Source organism: Alligator mississippiensis, chromosome 1 (genome assembly GCF_030867095.1).
Source record: "Alligator mississippiensis isolate rAllMis1 chromosome 1, rAllMis1, whole genome shotgun sequence".
Lineage (NCBI taxonomy): Eukaryota > Metazoa > Chordata > Crocodylia > Alligatoridae > Alligator > Alligator mississippiensis.
Genome location: NC_081824.1, coordinates 449,168,784 through 449,186,063, shown reverse-complemented (window position 1 = coordinate 449,186,063; position 17,280 = coordinate 449,168,784). Strand labels below are relative to the sequence as shown.

General features: G+C 54.0%; 2 long non-coding RNA genes across 5 annotated transcripts; one reads left to right on the top strand and one right to left on the bottom strand.

The window, feature by feature from the left end:
• Window positions 1-962: 962 nt before the first annotated feature.
• LOC132248299 (uncharacterized) lies at window positions 963-7,756 on the bottom strand. 2 transcript variants are annotated; one of them, XR_009459468.1, is made up of 3 exons: window positions 6,165-7,756; window positions 5,496-5,561; window positions 963-1,126 (listed from the first exon to the last, which is right to left on the bottom strand). It is a non-coding gene; the product is annotated as an uncharacterized LOC132248299 (long non-coding RNA). The 2 variants fall into 2 exon arrangements; XR_009459470.1 differs by lacking the exon at window positions 963-1,126 and adding an exon at window positions 4,896-5,108.
• Window positions 7,757-8,587: 831 nt separating this feature from the next.
• Window positions 8,588-13,427, top strand: LOC132248294 (uncharacterized). Of its 3 annotated transcripts, none has more exons than XR_009459464.1 (3): window positions 8,606-9,382; window positions 9,995-10,172; window positions 12,450-13,427. It is a non-coding gene; the product is annotated as an uncharacterized LOC132248294 (long non-coding RNA). The 3 variants fall into 3 exon arrangements; XR_009459461.1 differs by lacking the exon at window positions 12,450-13,427 and adding an exon at window positions 11,230-11,596; XR_009459460.1 differs by lacking the exon at window positions 12,450-13,427 and having other exon boundaries at window positions 8,588-9,382; window positions 9,995-10,582.
• The last annotated feature ends 3,853 nt before the right edge of the window (window positions 13,428-17,280 follow it).

The following is a 17,280-nucleotide window of genomic DNA, read 5'->3' as shown; positions in this document are numbered from 1 at the left end:
TGTGTAGGTGTCGATGCCACAGTCCCCTAGTTTTTTAATGAGACTGGGGTGAGAGACAGTGTCAAAGGCTTTCCTGAAGTCCAGAAAGACTACGGCCACTGCTACACTTGCGTCTAATGATTTTGTGACCTGGTCACAGAAGGCTACCAGGTTGGTCTGACAGGACTTGCCTCTAATGAACCTGCGTTGGTTGCCCCTAAGCATAATCTCCCCTGCCGGCCCCTCGCGGACATGCGCCAGGAGAGTTATCTCAAAAAGCTTACCCAGGACCGAGGTAAGAGCTTACCTCAGTCCCTTTCTCTACACGTTGTCATCCCAGTGACCTCCCGCCAGCGTTAACAGACTTTTATGAACAAAAACACTTGTTTCCCTGGAGATACCTAGATAGTTCACATGAGTCAATGCAAATCTATAGCCCTCCAGATAATGCGTGCTCACAGTCCCCAACAGGCCTCCTTGTTTGTAACGTCTGGACATCCACAATTCCTGGTACGTGTGTATCTCGGGCCCCCTCGACACATGCAGGTAAAGGTGTGATTAGCACTGTCGTGTGTGCAAATGCCTGTACGTGATTCACAAGACCCAAGTGCAGCACAGCCCAACTGGGAAGAGCCCGGCCCAGGGGTGAGTGGGGCCGCAATCTGCCCTGCTCCATGGGTGGGGAGACAGGGAGTGGGGCTGGGGCTGGGGCAGGCGCTGCACAGCTGGGGGTGCAAGTCGGGGGGTGCTGCTCCTGCTGCTATGGGCTGTGGACGGGGGCCATGCTGGGCTGTTCCTGGCGGGGCGTTGAGTCGCGCTGTGCTCGGGGAGGGTGGCAGTGGTGCTGGGTGGGGGGTCGGGGGGCTATGGTGAATTTTGGAGTGGCTGCTTTCTCCCATCCCCGGAGCCCTACTGGGGCCTCCATCTGCCCTCCACCCACGGCCCTGTCCCCCTCCTCCACAGACTTACCTGCAGCTGCAGCTGCTGCCTCCATAAAGCCTGCAAGGTCCTCCAGTCTCCGCTGTCAAATAGCTGCTCCTGCCCTTCCTGGCTGCCTGCTCGGGGCCTCGGCTCTCGGGTGCGGAGGCGCTGGAGGAAAGAAGGCAGAGGGATGCAGCTGCACCCATAGCCCTCCTCCTGCTCTGCCCTGTTGAGGAGTTCAAAAACTGATTAATTGGAAGTTATTACTTCCAGTAGTGTAAGGAGCCAAGATGATTAGGTGTTAAGATTCATAGACGGTCGAGTTGGAAGGGGCCACGAAGGATCATCGTGTCCGACCTCCTGCCCCGGCAGGAAAGAGGGCCGAGGTCAGAGGACCCCAGCCAGGTGCCTATCTAGCCTCCTCTTGAAGACCTCCAAGTTGGGTGAAAGCACCACCTCTCTTGGAAGCCAGTTCCAGATTCTGGCCACCCTTACTGTAAAAAATGCCTTCCTAATGTCAAACCTGAATCTACTCTCCGCTAGTTTGCACCCATTATTCTGAGTTACTCTCTGGGGTGCTCTGGTAAACAGCGCATCACCAATTCCCTGGATCCTCTCTGATGAAGTTATAGGCGGCTTCGAGGCTGCCCCTCAGCCGTCTCTTGTAAAGACCGAAGAAATCCAGATCTCTCAACATCCCCTCACAGGGTCTTTCACAGAGACCACTAATTATGCGACTGGCCCTCCTCTGGACCCTCTCCAGATTCTCTGTGTCCCTGCTGAAGTACGGCACCCAAAACTGGACACGGTACTCCAGCTGCAGCCTGACCAGTGCTGCATCGAGCGGGAGCATCACCTCCCTCGATCTGTTGCTCGTGCATCTGCTAATACACGACAAGGTGCAATTGGCTTTGTTGATGGCCTCGTTACACTGCTAGCTCGTGTTCATCTTGGAGTCAACTGTGACTCCAAGATCCCTCTCAGCCTCTGAGCCACTGAGGAGGTCATGCCCCAACCTGGCGGTGTGCTGGGGATTCCTCCTGCCTCGGTGCAGTACCCTGCATTTATCTTTGTTGAACTCAATCCTATTTTGTTCCGTCCATTGATCCAACCTGTCCAGGTCAGCCTGTATCTGCTACCTGCCCTCCAGTGTATTAATTTTTCCCCATAACTTAGTATCATCTGTGAACTTGCAGAGGGTGCTTTCCATACCCTCCTCCAAATCGCTGATGAAAATATTACATGACACCAGTTGAAGGACCAAACCCCACAAGACCCCACTGCCCACCTCCATCCGGACCAAGAACGACCCGGCTACCACCACTCTCTGGGTGCTAAGCATATCTATACCTTTCAAAAGAAAACAAAAATAAATCAGAGGGACAAAAACAGAAAAATAAATCAACATGCATTGTACCATTTCTTTGCACACATCAATCGTGTCCCGATGAGTGTGCACATGCAGTTTGTGGTACTTCAAACCCGTTTCAGACCCCATAGACCACATGTGGCACACATGCACTCCTTTGCCATGCTGCAGATTTATAGTGTGGTGCCCAAATTTGACACTGGGAGCTCCTGGTGTCAAAAAACAAAAGAAATCAAAGGTGGCACAGTGCACATGGCACCTACGTGTGCTGCCAGAAACAGAGCCTGGCTGGACAGAGCTATGCTCTGGCACCTGGGCAGTCTCCAAGCAGCAGGATTGCTGCCACTGCTGCCCTGGGAGGCCCCAAGTCAAGTTGCTGGGGCCAGCACAGCTGCTGGCTCCAGCCTCCCACCCCCACCCAAGGCAGCTTGCCCTGCACCAATCCCATGTGCAAGGGCTTGCACCGCAGTATGAAGGAAATTTATGTCACCTCTATTTTTGCTGTGGCAACCGCATGCCTCTGCATATGGAGACACACTCATAATGATTGTGCCCTGCTTTTATATCCATGCATCGTCATTCATCCTGAAAGATTGCAGTGCTTCCCAAAATACAGACTGGACATACCACTGACCTTCGGCCACCCCCGGCAGATACACAGACACGTAGCACACCTGATAGCTAGGGCCTGGGGGAGAAGAATGAGGGGGAACGATGGAAAGACGTTATCCAGGGGACAGGTCTGAAATGACGGGACGGTCTCTCCAGGAGTGAAGGACTAGTGCTGAATTATGTGCACAACAAGGGACAGGGGAACCACAAGCATTGCAGCCAAGGTGGCAGAAGATCCATGTCAATGGGAGAGGGAGAAGTTAAAAAGAAAATGCGAGGATTATTAACTTAACTTCATTTCATCTACTTTACTCTGTGTCCTCTGAGCTGAGATATGTTGAATTAAGTTTCAGGAAGACTAAACAGTGGTGAAGATTTCCGTGTTTTGCATTTCCATTGTAGGCAGGACAAAACACTTCTTGCATTGCAGGGAAATGAAGTTCTAGTAACCGCTGTCCTGATCATCTTTTCTCATGTGAGCAATGGTCTGAATTACCATAAGGGGGTAACATGGACGGGAGGGAAACAGCCTGTGCCACAGCAACCTGGAGGGGAGGAGTCCATGAAAAAACCTCTCATCCAAACTGCTGGAAGATGTGAGATTCCCCCAGGATTTATGAAGTAGAGCTTTGCGCCTAGGCAACACTGAGAGGATGACGAATTAGAAATGCCTGCCTAGGACACAGTATGTTTCTGTCTTCGATTGAAAATCTCCTGCAGCATCTCATGAATGAATACTGTTTTCCTCTTAATGGCATATAGTCTAATTTTGATAACTGATAGATGAAATGTATCATTCTTAAGACAAAAACCCTTAAAATGAAAGCTGAAGAAATGGATACAGAAGGAGAGCACAATACTGCTGAAAGCATGCATTACTAAAAGCAAAATGCAAAAACTTTTCTATTATTTCAGTGAGTCACTATGAGCTCCTATACGCAGGCAGGGAGCCTGCTCTGACACGCTGGAAATGCAGCACGTTGGAGCAAACTATATGAACCAAGTCTGCCAGAGCCTGGACATCATTGCGCTCCAGCAGGCAGTAGAAAGAAGGACACCCAGAGTTAGTCCAATGGTATTAATACCACAGGATTCATAAAGAAGAATATTTCAACTTAGTGCCGTGGTCTTGTGTTTTAGAAAGAGGAATTGTGTAAAGAAAAATGGGGAAGATCCTAAAGTTAAAATTAAATAAATGTATATCCTTACTTTAATTTCAAAAGCATGCCATAATGGAGACACGGACCATGAGCACACTGCCACAGAGCCAGACCTCTTAACAAAAAAAGGAAGCAGGAAGGCATGAAAGAAAAGTGTTATGATATTAAATAGCAAGTTTTAGGAGACTGTTTGCATCAACTCGTTTAGAAAATGGAAATTGAAATCCAAAAGAAGCCCACAGAGCCTGAAGTCCAGCGTGAGAAGGGGAGAGCAGGATGTTACGTGGGGAGCAAACTGTTCGTCGATTCATGCACTGTCAGGCCTGGAAGGACCTTGTCGATCCTCGGGTCCACCCCTGCACCAGGCAGGACAAGACACAGGGGGTCAAGTGACCGCGGCGCGGTGACATTCCCGTCTCCTCCTGAAGATTTCCAAGGGAGGTGACTGCACCCCTCAGGGTCACAGTCAGGGCAGCCAGGATCTGGAACCAGCTGCCAAGGGAAGTGGTGCTGGCTCCTACCTTGGGGGTCTTTCCAAGGAGCCTGGATAACTACCCAGCTGGGTCACATGAGCTTCAACGTACCAGGACTCATATGAGCCCAGTATTCATTCCTGCCCAGGGCAGGGGGTCCGACTCGATGATCTGCTCGGGTCGCTTCCCACCCTACATCTATGAAGCTATGAACCACCACTGCGGGGAGTTTCTTCCAGGCTGGACACCCAATTAAACACATAGAAATACATTTTTAAAATAGATTAAAGCAGGAAACTTGGAAAAGAAACAGTGCATCGATGGGACTACTAAGGCATTAAAGGAGAAGAAGACCCCAAAGAAGACCCTTCAAGGCTATCATCCAACACAAAACACTTTAATAATCAGGTTTTGCTTATGTAAATCCCCCAGAGTCAATGGACGGCAACCAATGAAACTGGAAGCAGAATTTAGGGGTCACTTCAAGTACCAAAAAAGCCAACAGAAAAACTGTTCTTGTTGGGTTGAGCCCTCAGCCCTTTTCCTCAGTGTTCAACCAGGGCAAAGTTAGCCTGAATAGCATCTTCTCCTTCCCTAGAATAAAGAGGGGAAATGAAAATGAAGTAAGGCTTCATTGTCGTCTGCGGGCCTCGGGGGATCTTTTCTGGTCCTGCTCCAGAGCTCACTCCACCGCTATGCACAGACACCTGGCTGGGCCATCTTCTTTCCAGTGCAGCTCCCTGCCCTTCCCCTCGCCATGAAAACAGAGTCGTTACACGGAGATGGCATTATCACATTTAACATCACGTGCTGCTGTCGACAGCGACAGGAGTGTTTGATCACACGCACTACTCATTTCCTTACCACACATTGTGAAGATCTGCTGAGCACTGCATTCTTCAAGTAACACCTGAATCTCTCAAATTAGGCGAGGCAAAAAGAGCGTATAACAGTGAGAATTGACATCTCTATTTGATTTACCTTCCTGTGTCTCCAAAGGATCCCATGGTTGTATCCTGGGATAAGAAGCTATCCAGTTTTCTGTAGCTGTATGAAAGAAAGAAGGAAGAGCAAGTTGAAACCACAACCAGTAATTCCCAGTTACTTGATGTCTGGAGTGAGGGGCAGCATCATGGCCCGGGGGGCAGGGTACTGCAGTTTGGGGGTGAGGGGCACTGGCAGGGCTGGGGTCAGTGGGTTGGGAGTGAGGGGCAGCAGCAGGGCTGGCGGGGGCTGTGGCTTGGCACTGAGGGGCAACAGCATGGGCAGTGACAGAGCACTGGCATGTCCCTGCCCCCACGCTGTCATATCCCCCCGTCCCCCCTCCGCCATGTGACAGGTGTCCTGCATTTTGGACCTGGAAATATGGAAACCCTAAAGCAACCATCCGCATCCTCACTGCCCCGTCCGCTGCACCCCTCACCATGTCTGCCCCGCCAAACATCATCGCTCCAAGCACTCCCCCCGCCTCCCCCCATGGCAGGCAAGCACACCTAGTCTTCAGTCCTTGGCTTGCTACTGGAGCGGACTGAAGTCATGTTTAGGAAAGAAACGAAAGCATAAAAGTGACAATACCCCCAGCCACAAGTCACCCACCCTAGGACTCCCCAAGTGTGGGTGCAAACACCCCCCTCATTTGCCCACACTTACCCTTGCGGTCAGGGTGATCGCAAGGACACGGGTGTGACCTGACAACAACCAGTGTCGGGTCGGGAGCAGTTGACCTGCTGTGTGCGTCTCCAAGAGCCGCACGGCGACGAGCCGGTTCTAGAAGGGGCCATTGTGATGCGTGTCACGTTCTCCGGGTCTGCCCACCTGCACGTCTCGGCTGTGTCCGGCCGCACCGCTGCATCAGCCACCGGGTGTGAGACAGGGCTTGGCTTGCACACGACCTGATGGTACTCACAAGGAGGGACTCCAACCAGGACTGGACCCTGCAAGGGTTTCCCTCCAGGGCACTGTGACAGCGGATGAGGAAAGGGACTCCAACAACAGCTCCTAACGAACACCATTTATTGTGTGTGCACAAGAACATACGGCCCAGGTCTATCTCACACGTGTTCCCTGCGGTGACGTGACCTCTATTTCTGTAGGCCGGGGGGCTCCCGCTGGCTCCCAGCTCTGAGCTGGGGGAAATACACTGTATTACTTGCTGCCTACTGTCGGCCCTTTGACGGTGTGGATCCTCCCAGTCTCTCAGCATTGCACCGCTTTCATGGGTAACTTCCCTCAGTTTCCCTTCAAGCCCTTTCCCTTTCTGGAGGGCGAAATGTTTAACCAGATCCGTGCCCTGGATCTCCCTCTTCTGCCTTTGGTCAAACAGCCCTTTCACCAGAGCTGCGGCTGAAGAGGCTCTTTCATGGATATCATGTGCTTACTGCGCCTTGAGGTAATGCTCCTTCTCTGCCATCCTCATTTTACCTTTCCTGCCTGCTTCCTTAACGATAATGGCGCTATCTCTTTCGCTTGAGATGAACGGACTGCAAGATGGACGTATCTTGGTTGAACGACTGTGTTGTGAGATTAGTCCTCGAGAGCTCGATGTCTTCAAATCCCTGAGAGGTGGCAATGGACAGGATGGAGACGTGTCCTGTTTTCTTCAGCCACAGCAACAGACTCAGAGTAAATGAAGAATTGCAGCAGGGGATATTTTGGTTCGATATAAGACCTTTCGCTCTATATGAGGGTGATTTTTTTAAGGTTTTTTGGAACACGGAAATGGGCTACCCGGAGAGTTGTGCAATCTCCATGCTTGCCAATGCATAAGAGCAGAGTTGATCCTTGGCTGGACGGGTTTGTAGGGCGTGCTCCTGCCTTGAGCAGGGGGTGACTAGACGGCCCCGACGTCTCTTCCAGTCCCATAGTTGGTGATTCGATGCTCTCTTGGTGTGCTACTCCAGGGACAGAAGCAGTGGCATAAGAAGATTAGATAAATCCCTTTTGTCACTAAGAGTGAAACACAAGATACATTTGTTATAGTGGCTCCGTGGCCTTGTTTGGGAAAGGGAGGTGAAGTAGAAGACTAAAAAGTCATTTTGTGAGCTTGGGGAGATCAGTTCATGCAAACATTAAAAAAAATAACTATAAAGCAGTGCCCACGTGCTAACCACCTTGGATGTTGGTAGCGTGCTCTCATGACAAAATGTGAAGTCTCCTAGGTCTGAAGGCTGACAAAATGGTATACTTTAAGCACGGATTCACAGATTCACAGATGCTAGGGTGGGAAGGGACCTCAACAGATCATCGAGTTCGACCCCCTGCTTGGGCAGGAAGGAGCGCTGGGCCAGATGCCCCCAGCCAGGTGCCTATCCAGCCCTCTCTTAAAGACCCCCGAGGTGGGAGAGAGCACCGCCTGCCTTGGGAGCCCACTCCAAATTTTGGGCACCCTTACTCTGAAGGAGTTTTCCCTGATACCTAGCCTAAATCTGCTCTCTGTCAGTTTGTGACCATTGTTCTTTGTGTGACTCTACTTACCACAGGGGCAATGTGTAGGGATGCACGCATGTACACATGCCCCCCCTGAGCGTGGCACTGCACCCCCTACAAAAACGCACCGCCGACATTGCTGGCAAGGTCTCTGGGTGCTTGCTGCCCCCTGGTCAGTGCTCGCCACCACCCCCCACCCTCCGACCGCTGACAACACCAGTGCCGCCTGCGGGAGCTCCCGCTTCGCACCACCACTCTCCCGCCGCCACCGTCGTGCTCCCGTCACCGCCGTGGGCACGTGTCCTTCATGACACACCATCTCTCTGCACATGGGCACGCAGACACACACATATTCTCCCTGCCATGAACACAGACGCATACACATGCACGCACGCACGCAGAGACAGGTGTGCTCTCTACTCACTCTGCATGAGGACACATTAACACGCTCTCCATGCCATGAACACAGATGCATGCACTCATACACACATGCAGACAGGAGCGCACTGTAGGCACTCACTCTCTGCACATGGACACAGACACAAATATACTCTTCTGCCATGAACACAGACACACATGCAGACAGGCACACGCACATGCAGAGGAGCGCATGCACACACACATGCATGTATGCATGCAGACATGCACGCATGCACACACAGCATACATGCACACGCAGGCAGGCACATGCAGCCATGCATGCGCACACATGCACACACACAGACTCATGCACACAGGCACATGCATGTATGAATGCACACAGACATGCACACACAAATGCACATGCATGCACACGCACACACATCAACACACATGCACATATGCACAGACATGCACGCACATGCACGCAGACACACGCACATGCATGCACGCACAGACACATGTACACTGACATGCACATACAGAATGGAGAGACGCACACCCTCGTGCCCGCGTGCGGGAATATGCATGCACACACGCGCACACACGCAGGCCGGGGTCCTTGTCCGGCGCGGGCGGCCCCCGCCACCCCCCGGGGCAGCCTGGGCAGCGCGGCCGGCGGAGGCCCGGAGCCCCCGGGGTGCCGGGAAGAGCCCGGCAGGTCGCGGGCGGCGCAGGGCCGGGGGCGGCGGGGCGGCTGCGGCCGGGCTCCCCCTCTGCTCCGGCCGCCTCCTGCCCGGCCCCGGCCCCGGCCCCGGCCCCGGCGCTGCCCCGCTCCGAGCCCCGCAGCCGGCGGGCAGCAGAGGGGAGGGAGCCCGGCCCCGCGGGGGGAGCGCACGGGCCGGGCCGGGCCGGGCCAAGCGGGGCTGCGACCGCCGCCTCCCGCAGTGCCCGGCCCGGCCCGGCCCGGCCGGCTGCAAACGCCCCGGTCCCCCTGTCCCGCGGCTCCAGGACGTGGGGACAGACAGGCACGGACCCCGTGTTGTTATATTGGAGTAGACATAGGTGCCTCTGTATACAAGGTACCGAGATCTGTATCTATCTCTCTCCCCCTCCACCCATGCGCCGCCCGGGTCCCAGTCCCAGTGCCCCCGAGCCGGGCCGGGCCGGGCCGGGCAGGACGAGGTGGGCGCGGGCAGGCGGCCGTGGCGGAGCTGCGCTGCCCGCACCAGGCAGGTCCCCGCGTGTCCTGCGCATCCCCGGGGCTGGGCCGGGGCAGTGCGGGCAGCACCTCTGGTCCCGCTGCACCCTCGGGCTGTGGCATCCCACCCACACGTGCTTGGCTTCCCCCGCTGGTCTGGTGCGTTCAGGGCTTTGCTTCTCTTTCTACCTCCTGTTTTACTGTGTTGGTGTCAACTGAAATAGCAGGTCAGGTCCTGCCCGTGGGCACGATCCGTTCTGCCCCGCGGGAGATTTTGGTGGCGGGTGGGGAGGGGGCGCGGGGCAGGAGCAGCTCTGGTTTAAATCTCAGGGCGTTTGGGGGGGGTTGGGGAGCTGCTGGGAGGAGCAGGACTGACTAGTACCACTGAGATGAGTTTTCTTTGGCACGGGTGCATGCAGAGCTCAGGAACACAGTTACTGTCTTGGCTGCCCATACGTTGCCTTTTTATTTGTATTTCATTTTATTCTTTTAGAGTCGCTGAGATTTTCATGAGGGGTGGGAGCTGCGGGTGACTCTTCTCGGGCTTGGATGTGAGATTGCAGCAGTTCCTGCATCCCCTGGTGTGACAGAGCTGGCAGATGGAGGCAAGGATGGAGACAGAGCGTCCTGTGCTCTGGGGGCTCCTCCAGCCCCTCCTCAGCCACATGAAGGTAAGAGACTGTGCGGGGTCAGGTGCTAAGGCCCCTTCTCGTAGGCCTGCCTGCCTGGACTTTACAGCCACCACACGATCGCACCATAAAATCCAGCTGCACTGCAGAGTCGTTGCATCCAGTGCCCCTGGGCTGGGCTGGAGAGCAGGTCCCTGCCTGCTTTCCTAGATGTGCATCGGAGGAACGACGCCTGTAATTCACCCTTATTCACTGTTCATCTGACATCTCATAGTTCCTGAGTTGTTTGCAGAACAGCACCTCTTTTTTCCTCAGCCCCTTTCCATGGATGTCCAAATGTCCCTGCCCTTCTCTTCCTCAAGTGGATTTTTCTAAACCCGGGGTTTTCTCCCCCGCCTACTTCTGGACACTGAAGCCTGTCAGGTTCCTCCCAGAATAAATGTGTCGAGATAGATGGAGTCAAGGAGACCTGCAATCGTGTACGGGGAGCCCGGGGGTGGGCTGCGAGGATGCATGCCATTCATGTGCCAGGCTGACGGGTGCAGGTAAAGACTCTGGATCTGCAGATAAAACGTGGATCAGTTTTGTAGGATGAACCTGCGCTGTACTCCGGTTTGTCCTTTGTGGATAGGTTAGGCTGATGTAAATGGCAATCACCTCTTCCTGGATCGATACTGAAATGCAGAGTGTCCCTCCAGATCCTTTGTGTGAGAGATCCTTCAGCTGAGGAGTTGCTCGGTTTATCCCTGGCAGCCAAGTGTTTCTCTTTTCTTTTCTTTTCCCAAGATGGGAGGTGTTTGCATGCCTGGCTTGGTAAAACTCAACCAGAAGCCGTGCAGGATTTGAGCACTGATGACTTGAAACCACGGCGAGCAGCGGGAGAACAGTGTACCGTGGCACGCACTGCAGACGCCTGCGCTGCTCCCCTTAGTCAGGGCAAGCCTCCGTTCACCAAAGAGGTTTCCTGACGGGAGGGATTCAGTAGCCGAGACTTGCTGAGGACATGGCCAGATAATGAGGGACCCTCATCTAAATACACCCAGTAGCGAAGGGTGTAGGCTACACCACTAATAAATCACTGTTACATACCCCTCTCTAGGCATCAACTACAGAAATGATCCCTGAAAGTACCTACTCATAACCATTGTCACCACGTACTCAATGTATGTTTAATTGGTGCGGGCTCTTTTCCACCCCGCAGAAGGGCTGAGAAATGATGGTTCAAGTGCAGCTGGTTTTATGAACTGAGGGATTTACTGGTGCAGGTGGGTGTGTACTGGTCTGGGTGGGAGCCTGGTGTTAATGATTGGCAGTAGATTTAGGGGAATGCTTTTTATTAGGGCAGCACTGAAAGATATTTTTGGGCTGAAACCAAAGACTGATTATTGAGCTGCCAAAGCGGGTCATAGGGATCTGATTGCTGCTCTGCAGCCCGGCAGCTTGGACAGCAGCGTCTGGCTGGTAGGTGTGGGGGGAAGGAGTGTGGGGGGGGGCAGATCCAGGGAGGGAGGCAGTAGGGCAGGGGCAGGGTTAGCTGGCCTAATAAAAAATATCACATTGACCCAAAGAGCCTTGTCTGCCCATGTCTTTAGACCAACACAGATAGCAGATTCAGGCTGACCTGGACAGGTTGGATCAATGGGCAGAGAGAAATAGGATGCAATTTAATAAAGATAAATGTAAGGTACTCCACCTGGGAAGGAGGAACCCCCAGCACACCTATAGGTTGGGGAGTATCCTTCTCAGCAGCTCGGAGGCAGAAAGGGATCTTGGAGTCATAACTGACTCCAAGATGAACATGAGCCGGCAGTGTAACGAGGCCATCAACAAGGCCAATCGCACCTTGTCGTGCATTAGCAGGTGCATGATTAATAGATCAGAGGAGGTGATGCTCCCCGTCTATGCAGCACTGGTCAGGCCACAGTTGGAGCACTGTGTCCAGTTTTGGGCGCCGCACTTCAGGAGGGACACGGGGAATCTGGAGAGTGTCCAGAGGATGGCCACTCGCCTATACAACCTATACCCCTCAATGCCTACCGCCCAGTCGTGTGTAGAATCCCACCATGTCTCGGTTAGTCCGACTAGGTCGTACTGGGTGCTAGCAAGCAAGAGTGCGAGCTCCTCCTGCTTGTTCCCCATACTCCTGGCATTTGTATAAAGACATTTTAATCCCCCAAAGGGGGCTCTTGGTGTCCCTGTGCCTTGATGGCATATATTCCCTTTATTACTTACCTGGTGTGGTCTGGTGCCTTGTTTATGGCTTACCAACCCCTTAATACTTACCTGGTGCGATCTGGCATCTTGTTTGTCATTTACCAGCCCTGGGCTGTCTTCAACCACCGGTTCCCCACCCCCCGTCGAGCCTAGTTTAAAGCTCTTGGGAGGAGATCAGCCAAGCTGCGGGCCAACAGATACTTACCTCTGGGGGAGAGATGAAGATCATCATCTCCCAGGAAGCCTCCTCCCTGGAAGTGCTGGTCATGGCTGTAGAATCCGAAGCCCTCCTGAAGACACCGACTCTGGAGCCGCCGGTTGACTTCTTTGATGCAGGCACCCTGGCATCTCTGGCTGCTGCCAACCGGAAGGATGGAAGAAAATACAACCTGTGCCCCAGTCTTCTTGAGGCTGTCTCCCAGTTCATGGAAGTCCTTCATGATGCAGTCAGGGCTGGTCCTAGCCGCATCGTTGGTTCCCACTTATCCCAGATCACCTGTTCCCTCTTATCTGGGGTGACCTGTTTCTGCGCCTGGGCCACCCGTCAGAGTTCCTCCAAACTGGGGTTTGAACTCCTGCCCAGCTAGGCAATCAGCAGGGAGTTCAAGTGCTTCCCTAAGGGGTGACCCTTCCTCCACTGGGATGTTCTCTAATTCCTCCCTGAGAGCCTCGGCTTCCTCTGCCACTGACTGACTGGGCTCCTCCCTGGGGCTGTCACTTAGCTTGACCCCAGGGTCATTGGTTCCCTCAGCAGCCAGCTGGTTGCTGCAGTCAGGGGGTCTCTTCCTTATCCCCCTCTTGCCTCCACAGCCACCTAGGTTACTTGGCTCTGGGCGGTTTCCCTACCTTCCCTCGTCACCTTCTTGCTCTGCCAGCGAGTCACTACATCAATGCGGATGGGATCTAGGATGTTTCCCCACGCTGCTCGCTTATGCTCCAGCTCTGTAATATCCCTCCCCACCAGCATGGGGGCAGGAGCATTTTCCATTGCTTCTATCTCCACTTCCAGTCCCTCCACCAGATGGGGAGACGTGCTACCTGTACTTTGGATGGCATGACATTAAAAAAAACAGTTAAAATAAAACAAAATCAAAATGTAGCACGTTTTCTTTCCTAGGTGGAACAGTATGAGAGTCCATGCTGTTTGGGGGTGTGGGAGGGGATGCACGTGGCTAGGCATGGGGATCCCTGCCAACCATGGGTTGCCTGGAGATCCCATGGTGATGAGAGTTGGGAGCGCCGGGTGGGGCTGGGGGGATGCAAGGTGCAGGGCACCTATATGGGCAGGTGGGGGGAAGCTGTGCGGTGCAGGCATAGGGCAAGGCACGTGGTGGGATGGAGGGGGGCTGCACGGTCTGAGGATGCAGTAGGGGTGTGAGGAGTAACTGGGGCTTGAGCTGGGGCAACAGCTGCAGGCATGGGTGGGTGTAAAGCATGCCTGGAGGATCCCTTGTAGCGGGCAGACGGTGCTTGCCCTCGCTGGCTTAGGGATTACTGGTTTGACAGTGCCTCTGCTGGCTCTAATCGAATACCAAAAACATCAGCTCTTCACTGAAACATTGTGTGTTGGAATCTTTGGTTTTAAAACAAAAACCCATTTGTTTTATTTGGTTTTTTTTTAATTTGAAACCGTTTTTACTACCAGGAGTTTTCCCTTTTCACATTTCAATCAGAAGATATTTAGAGGAAAATCACAAACATAAAAGACATTTGCAAAATTCTGCATGCTGGATATGGGTCATCGGCATTTCCTGCCCATAAGCAATCTGAAGTCTCTGGCAGGGCGGCTCAATGGTAGCACACCCTCAGCTGTTCCTTGCCCTAAGAAGTCCTGTCCCCTGAGCTCCAGGACTGAGACATGCTGGGATTCCCCTCTGAGCACAGACACATTTGAGCTTGTGACTGAGACTGCACACAACTAGACCCTGCTCACACTGGCCAAGGCAGGAGCAAGGAAGCCCATAAAGACTATTTCCCAGAGGACCGGGCGGGGGGCGGAGGGGGGTGTCATGAAGGACACTGGGAGGGAGAGCACAGAGCAAAAAGCAGAAGGGACGTACCTCCAAGAAGAGCCAAGTCCCATCCATGAAGTGAAGGAGGGGAGGGCTTCTCCTAGCCACTGCACCGCTCCTGATGCCCACAAGCCTCCCTGACCCCAGCAGCCCCCAGCACCACCTGTCTCTCTCCATCCAGGGGAGCTGGCCAGAGACAGAAAGGCCCCAGCCCCCGGGCCCCCAACAGCGATGCCAGAGCCACCGGTGATGGCAACATATGGGGCATTCACTTCCCCATGGGCAGTGGCAGCAACACCAGGCCCTTGAGCAGCCTCCCCCTGCCCTGTTCCAGCCCCTCTGGCAAAGGCTTTGCTCCCCACAGCTGCCTCTCCTCATGGCCAGGGCCCGCTCAGATGTCTCATGTCCCGCTCCTGGCCCAGGGGAACAGAGTCCTGCAGCTGCCTCTGGTGCAAAGGCTGTGCTTTGTGGGCTGCTGTCTCTGATCTCTGCCCCACCAGCACCCAGTAACACAGCAAGGCAAGCTGTAACCTGGCACCTTTATTGATGGGGAGCAGGGGATGGGGGCAGAACAAAGAAGTCAGAGTACACTTTGAGTAAACACCAGCTACCTGAGATGTACGAAGCAGGTATAGGGTCTCTTTTAAGACGCAACTGGCCTAGACGTAACTCCTAACTGCTGGCTAGTTTCCAGGTTTTTATAGAAATTCACCAGGCAGCAGCCTGGGACACTCGCTTGTAGCTTTCAAAATGCCTGGGGAAGGAAGCAAGGGCTGTCTCCTCCCCCTAGGAATTTTATCTGGCCGGGCCACCTGCTTCACCAGCCTGAACCAAGAAGAAATCTGGGAGAGACAGGGGTCACCTGGGATAACTCAAGTGAGGGGCAGAGAGGGAAGGGATTTCTTCATGGCACCTCTCAGTGGGAGACCTGCAGGATGCATGTTCAGAGGCGTCAGGGTGCAGCCCCCATACCTCTGTCTCAACATGCTCCCCTTGTTTCTACACGCTGGAACAGCTCAGGGGTCCCACTGAAGGGGAAGGTCTCCCTCCCTGCACTCCTCCCTCCTAGGGGATGCAGTGGTCTGGCTGGACTCCCCCTGCCTGGGACCAGGATCCTGGGGGGTTGCAAGGGTCCCTCAGGCAGCTCCACAGCAGTACATGTTCCCAGGACCTTCATTGAGCCAAACAGCTAGAGCACGAGCAGGAAGGCCTTAGTATTTCCAATGGGAGAATACATTATGCTGCATTTCACCCACAGAACATCTTCATACTTTCCTCACCCTTCCACAGGAGAGGCAGGACCTGCCACCGGCTGCATCTCCTTCACCCCTGGTACTTTACTGCCTCCTGCCCAGTGGTCCCTCCAGAAGGGCAGGGACCTTGCTGCACAGCAGGACAGGGGAGTGAGGCCTCGAATCAGAACAATTCCTGTTCCCGAGGGTTGGAACAAACTCCAATGGTCTGGAAAGAGAAGGGCTGGGAAGTCACAGAGACATCTGCCTTGGAAAGTGTTGTGGGCCCTTGTCTGTTCCCATTGCATAGCTCAGGAAAAGACAGAGACCAACCACAGGGGTGCCATGTTCGGTTCTGGTGCTGGAGTAGCAGTGAATGCATTAGAGAGAGTAACATGAGGGGAAGGGAGCAGCAGGTACCCAGTGGTGCACAGCTCTGGAGAGGCTGAAAAGCAACACAAGCCATAAAGGCTCAGGGGGTGGTAGTAGCAGCTACTTGCAGACCCCACGGGGCATGGGGAGGCCTGGGAGAGGGGTGATGTTGCGGTGAGGAAAGGTGAGGTCAGGGTGCAGGGCAGAGAATACTTCCCAGCCACAAATGTCCTCCTTCCTGCTATTCAAGAGCCTCACACCAGAACATCAGGAGGGGAGAGAAAGCTGGCAGGCAGCAAAGGACAGTCCCTGGGAGTCATTTGAAGCCAGTTGTCTTGGGGAGGACACCCTATCATGGAGTCACTTCTTCCCCAGGGAGCACTGACTGGTTTTAGAGATTGCTGGGAAATGCACAGGCTCCAAGGGTGCTGCAAAAACTCAACTCCTCCTTATCTCCTCCCCCCAACACCTGGGCTGGCCTTGCCTGAGGTGTTCCTCATAATCCCTCCCCACAATCAAACCTTGGGGGGCTGGGCCTCTGGGCTTCTACTGTGCCCTACAACGGATAAAGCGTGGAGGAACTCTTTCTGCAGTCTACCAGCATGAAGATGCTTATCAAAATGCAGCCACTGGTGGGTGCTGAGCAGGGAGACAGCACCAAGCCCTTCCTGCACTGCTGGCAGAATTAGGGATGCTTCTGGGTGTGGATGCACTGATGCTGGGACAGGTTGCTGCAACAGGTGAAGCTCCTTCCACACTCAGAACAATGATGTGGCTTCTCCCCTGTGCGGATGCGCTGGTGCTGGGCCAGGTTGCAGGACCAGATGAAGCTCTTCCCACACACAGAGCACCCATGTGGCTTCTCCCGTATGGACAAACTGGTGTTCGGCCAGGCTGGAAGAGTGGAGGTAGCTCTTCTCACACACAGAGCACTGATGTAGCTTCTCCCCTCTGTGGATAAGCTGGTGCCGGGCCAGCCTGGAGAACTGTCTGAAGCTCTTACGACACTCCAAGCACTGATTTGGCTTCTCCCCGTGTGGATGAGCTGACCTTTGGCCACAGTGGAAGAGCAGGTGAAGTTCTTGCCAAAGTCAGAGCATTTATGGGACTTCTCCCTTGTGTGCATGCACCTGTGCCTGGCCAGGTTGGCAGACTGCCTGAAGCTCTTTTCACACTTTGTGCAGGAGTGTAACTGCTGCCTGCTTTGCACACACTGGTGCTGGGACAGGCCTTCCCTGTTGATGAAGTTCTTCCTGCACTTGGTGCAGTGGTGTGTCTTCCTTCCCAAGTGTGCGTGCTGATGCTGAACCAGCAAGAAGA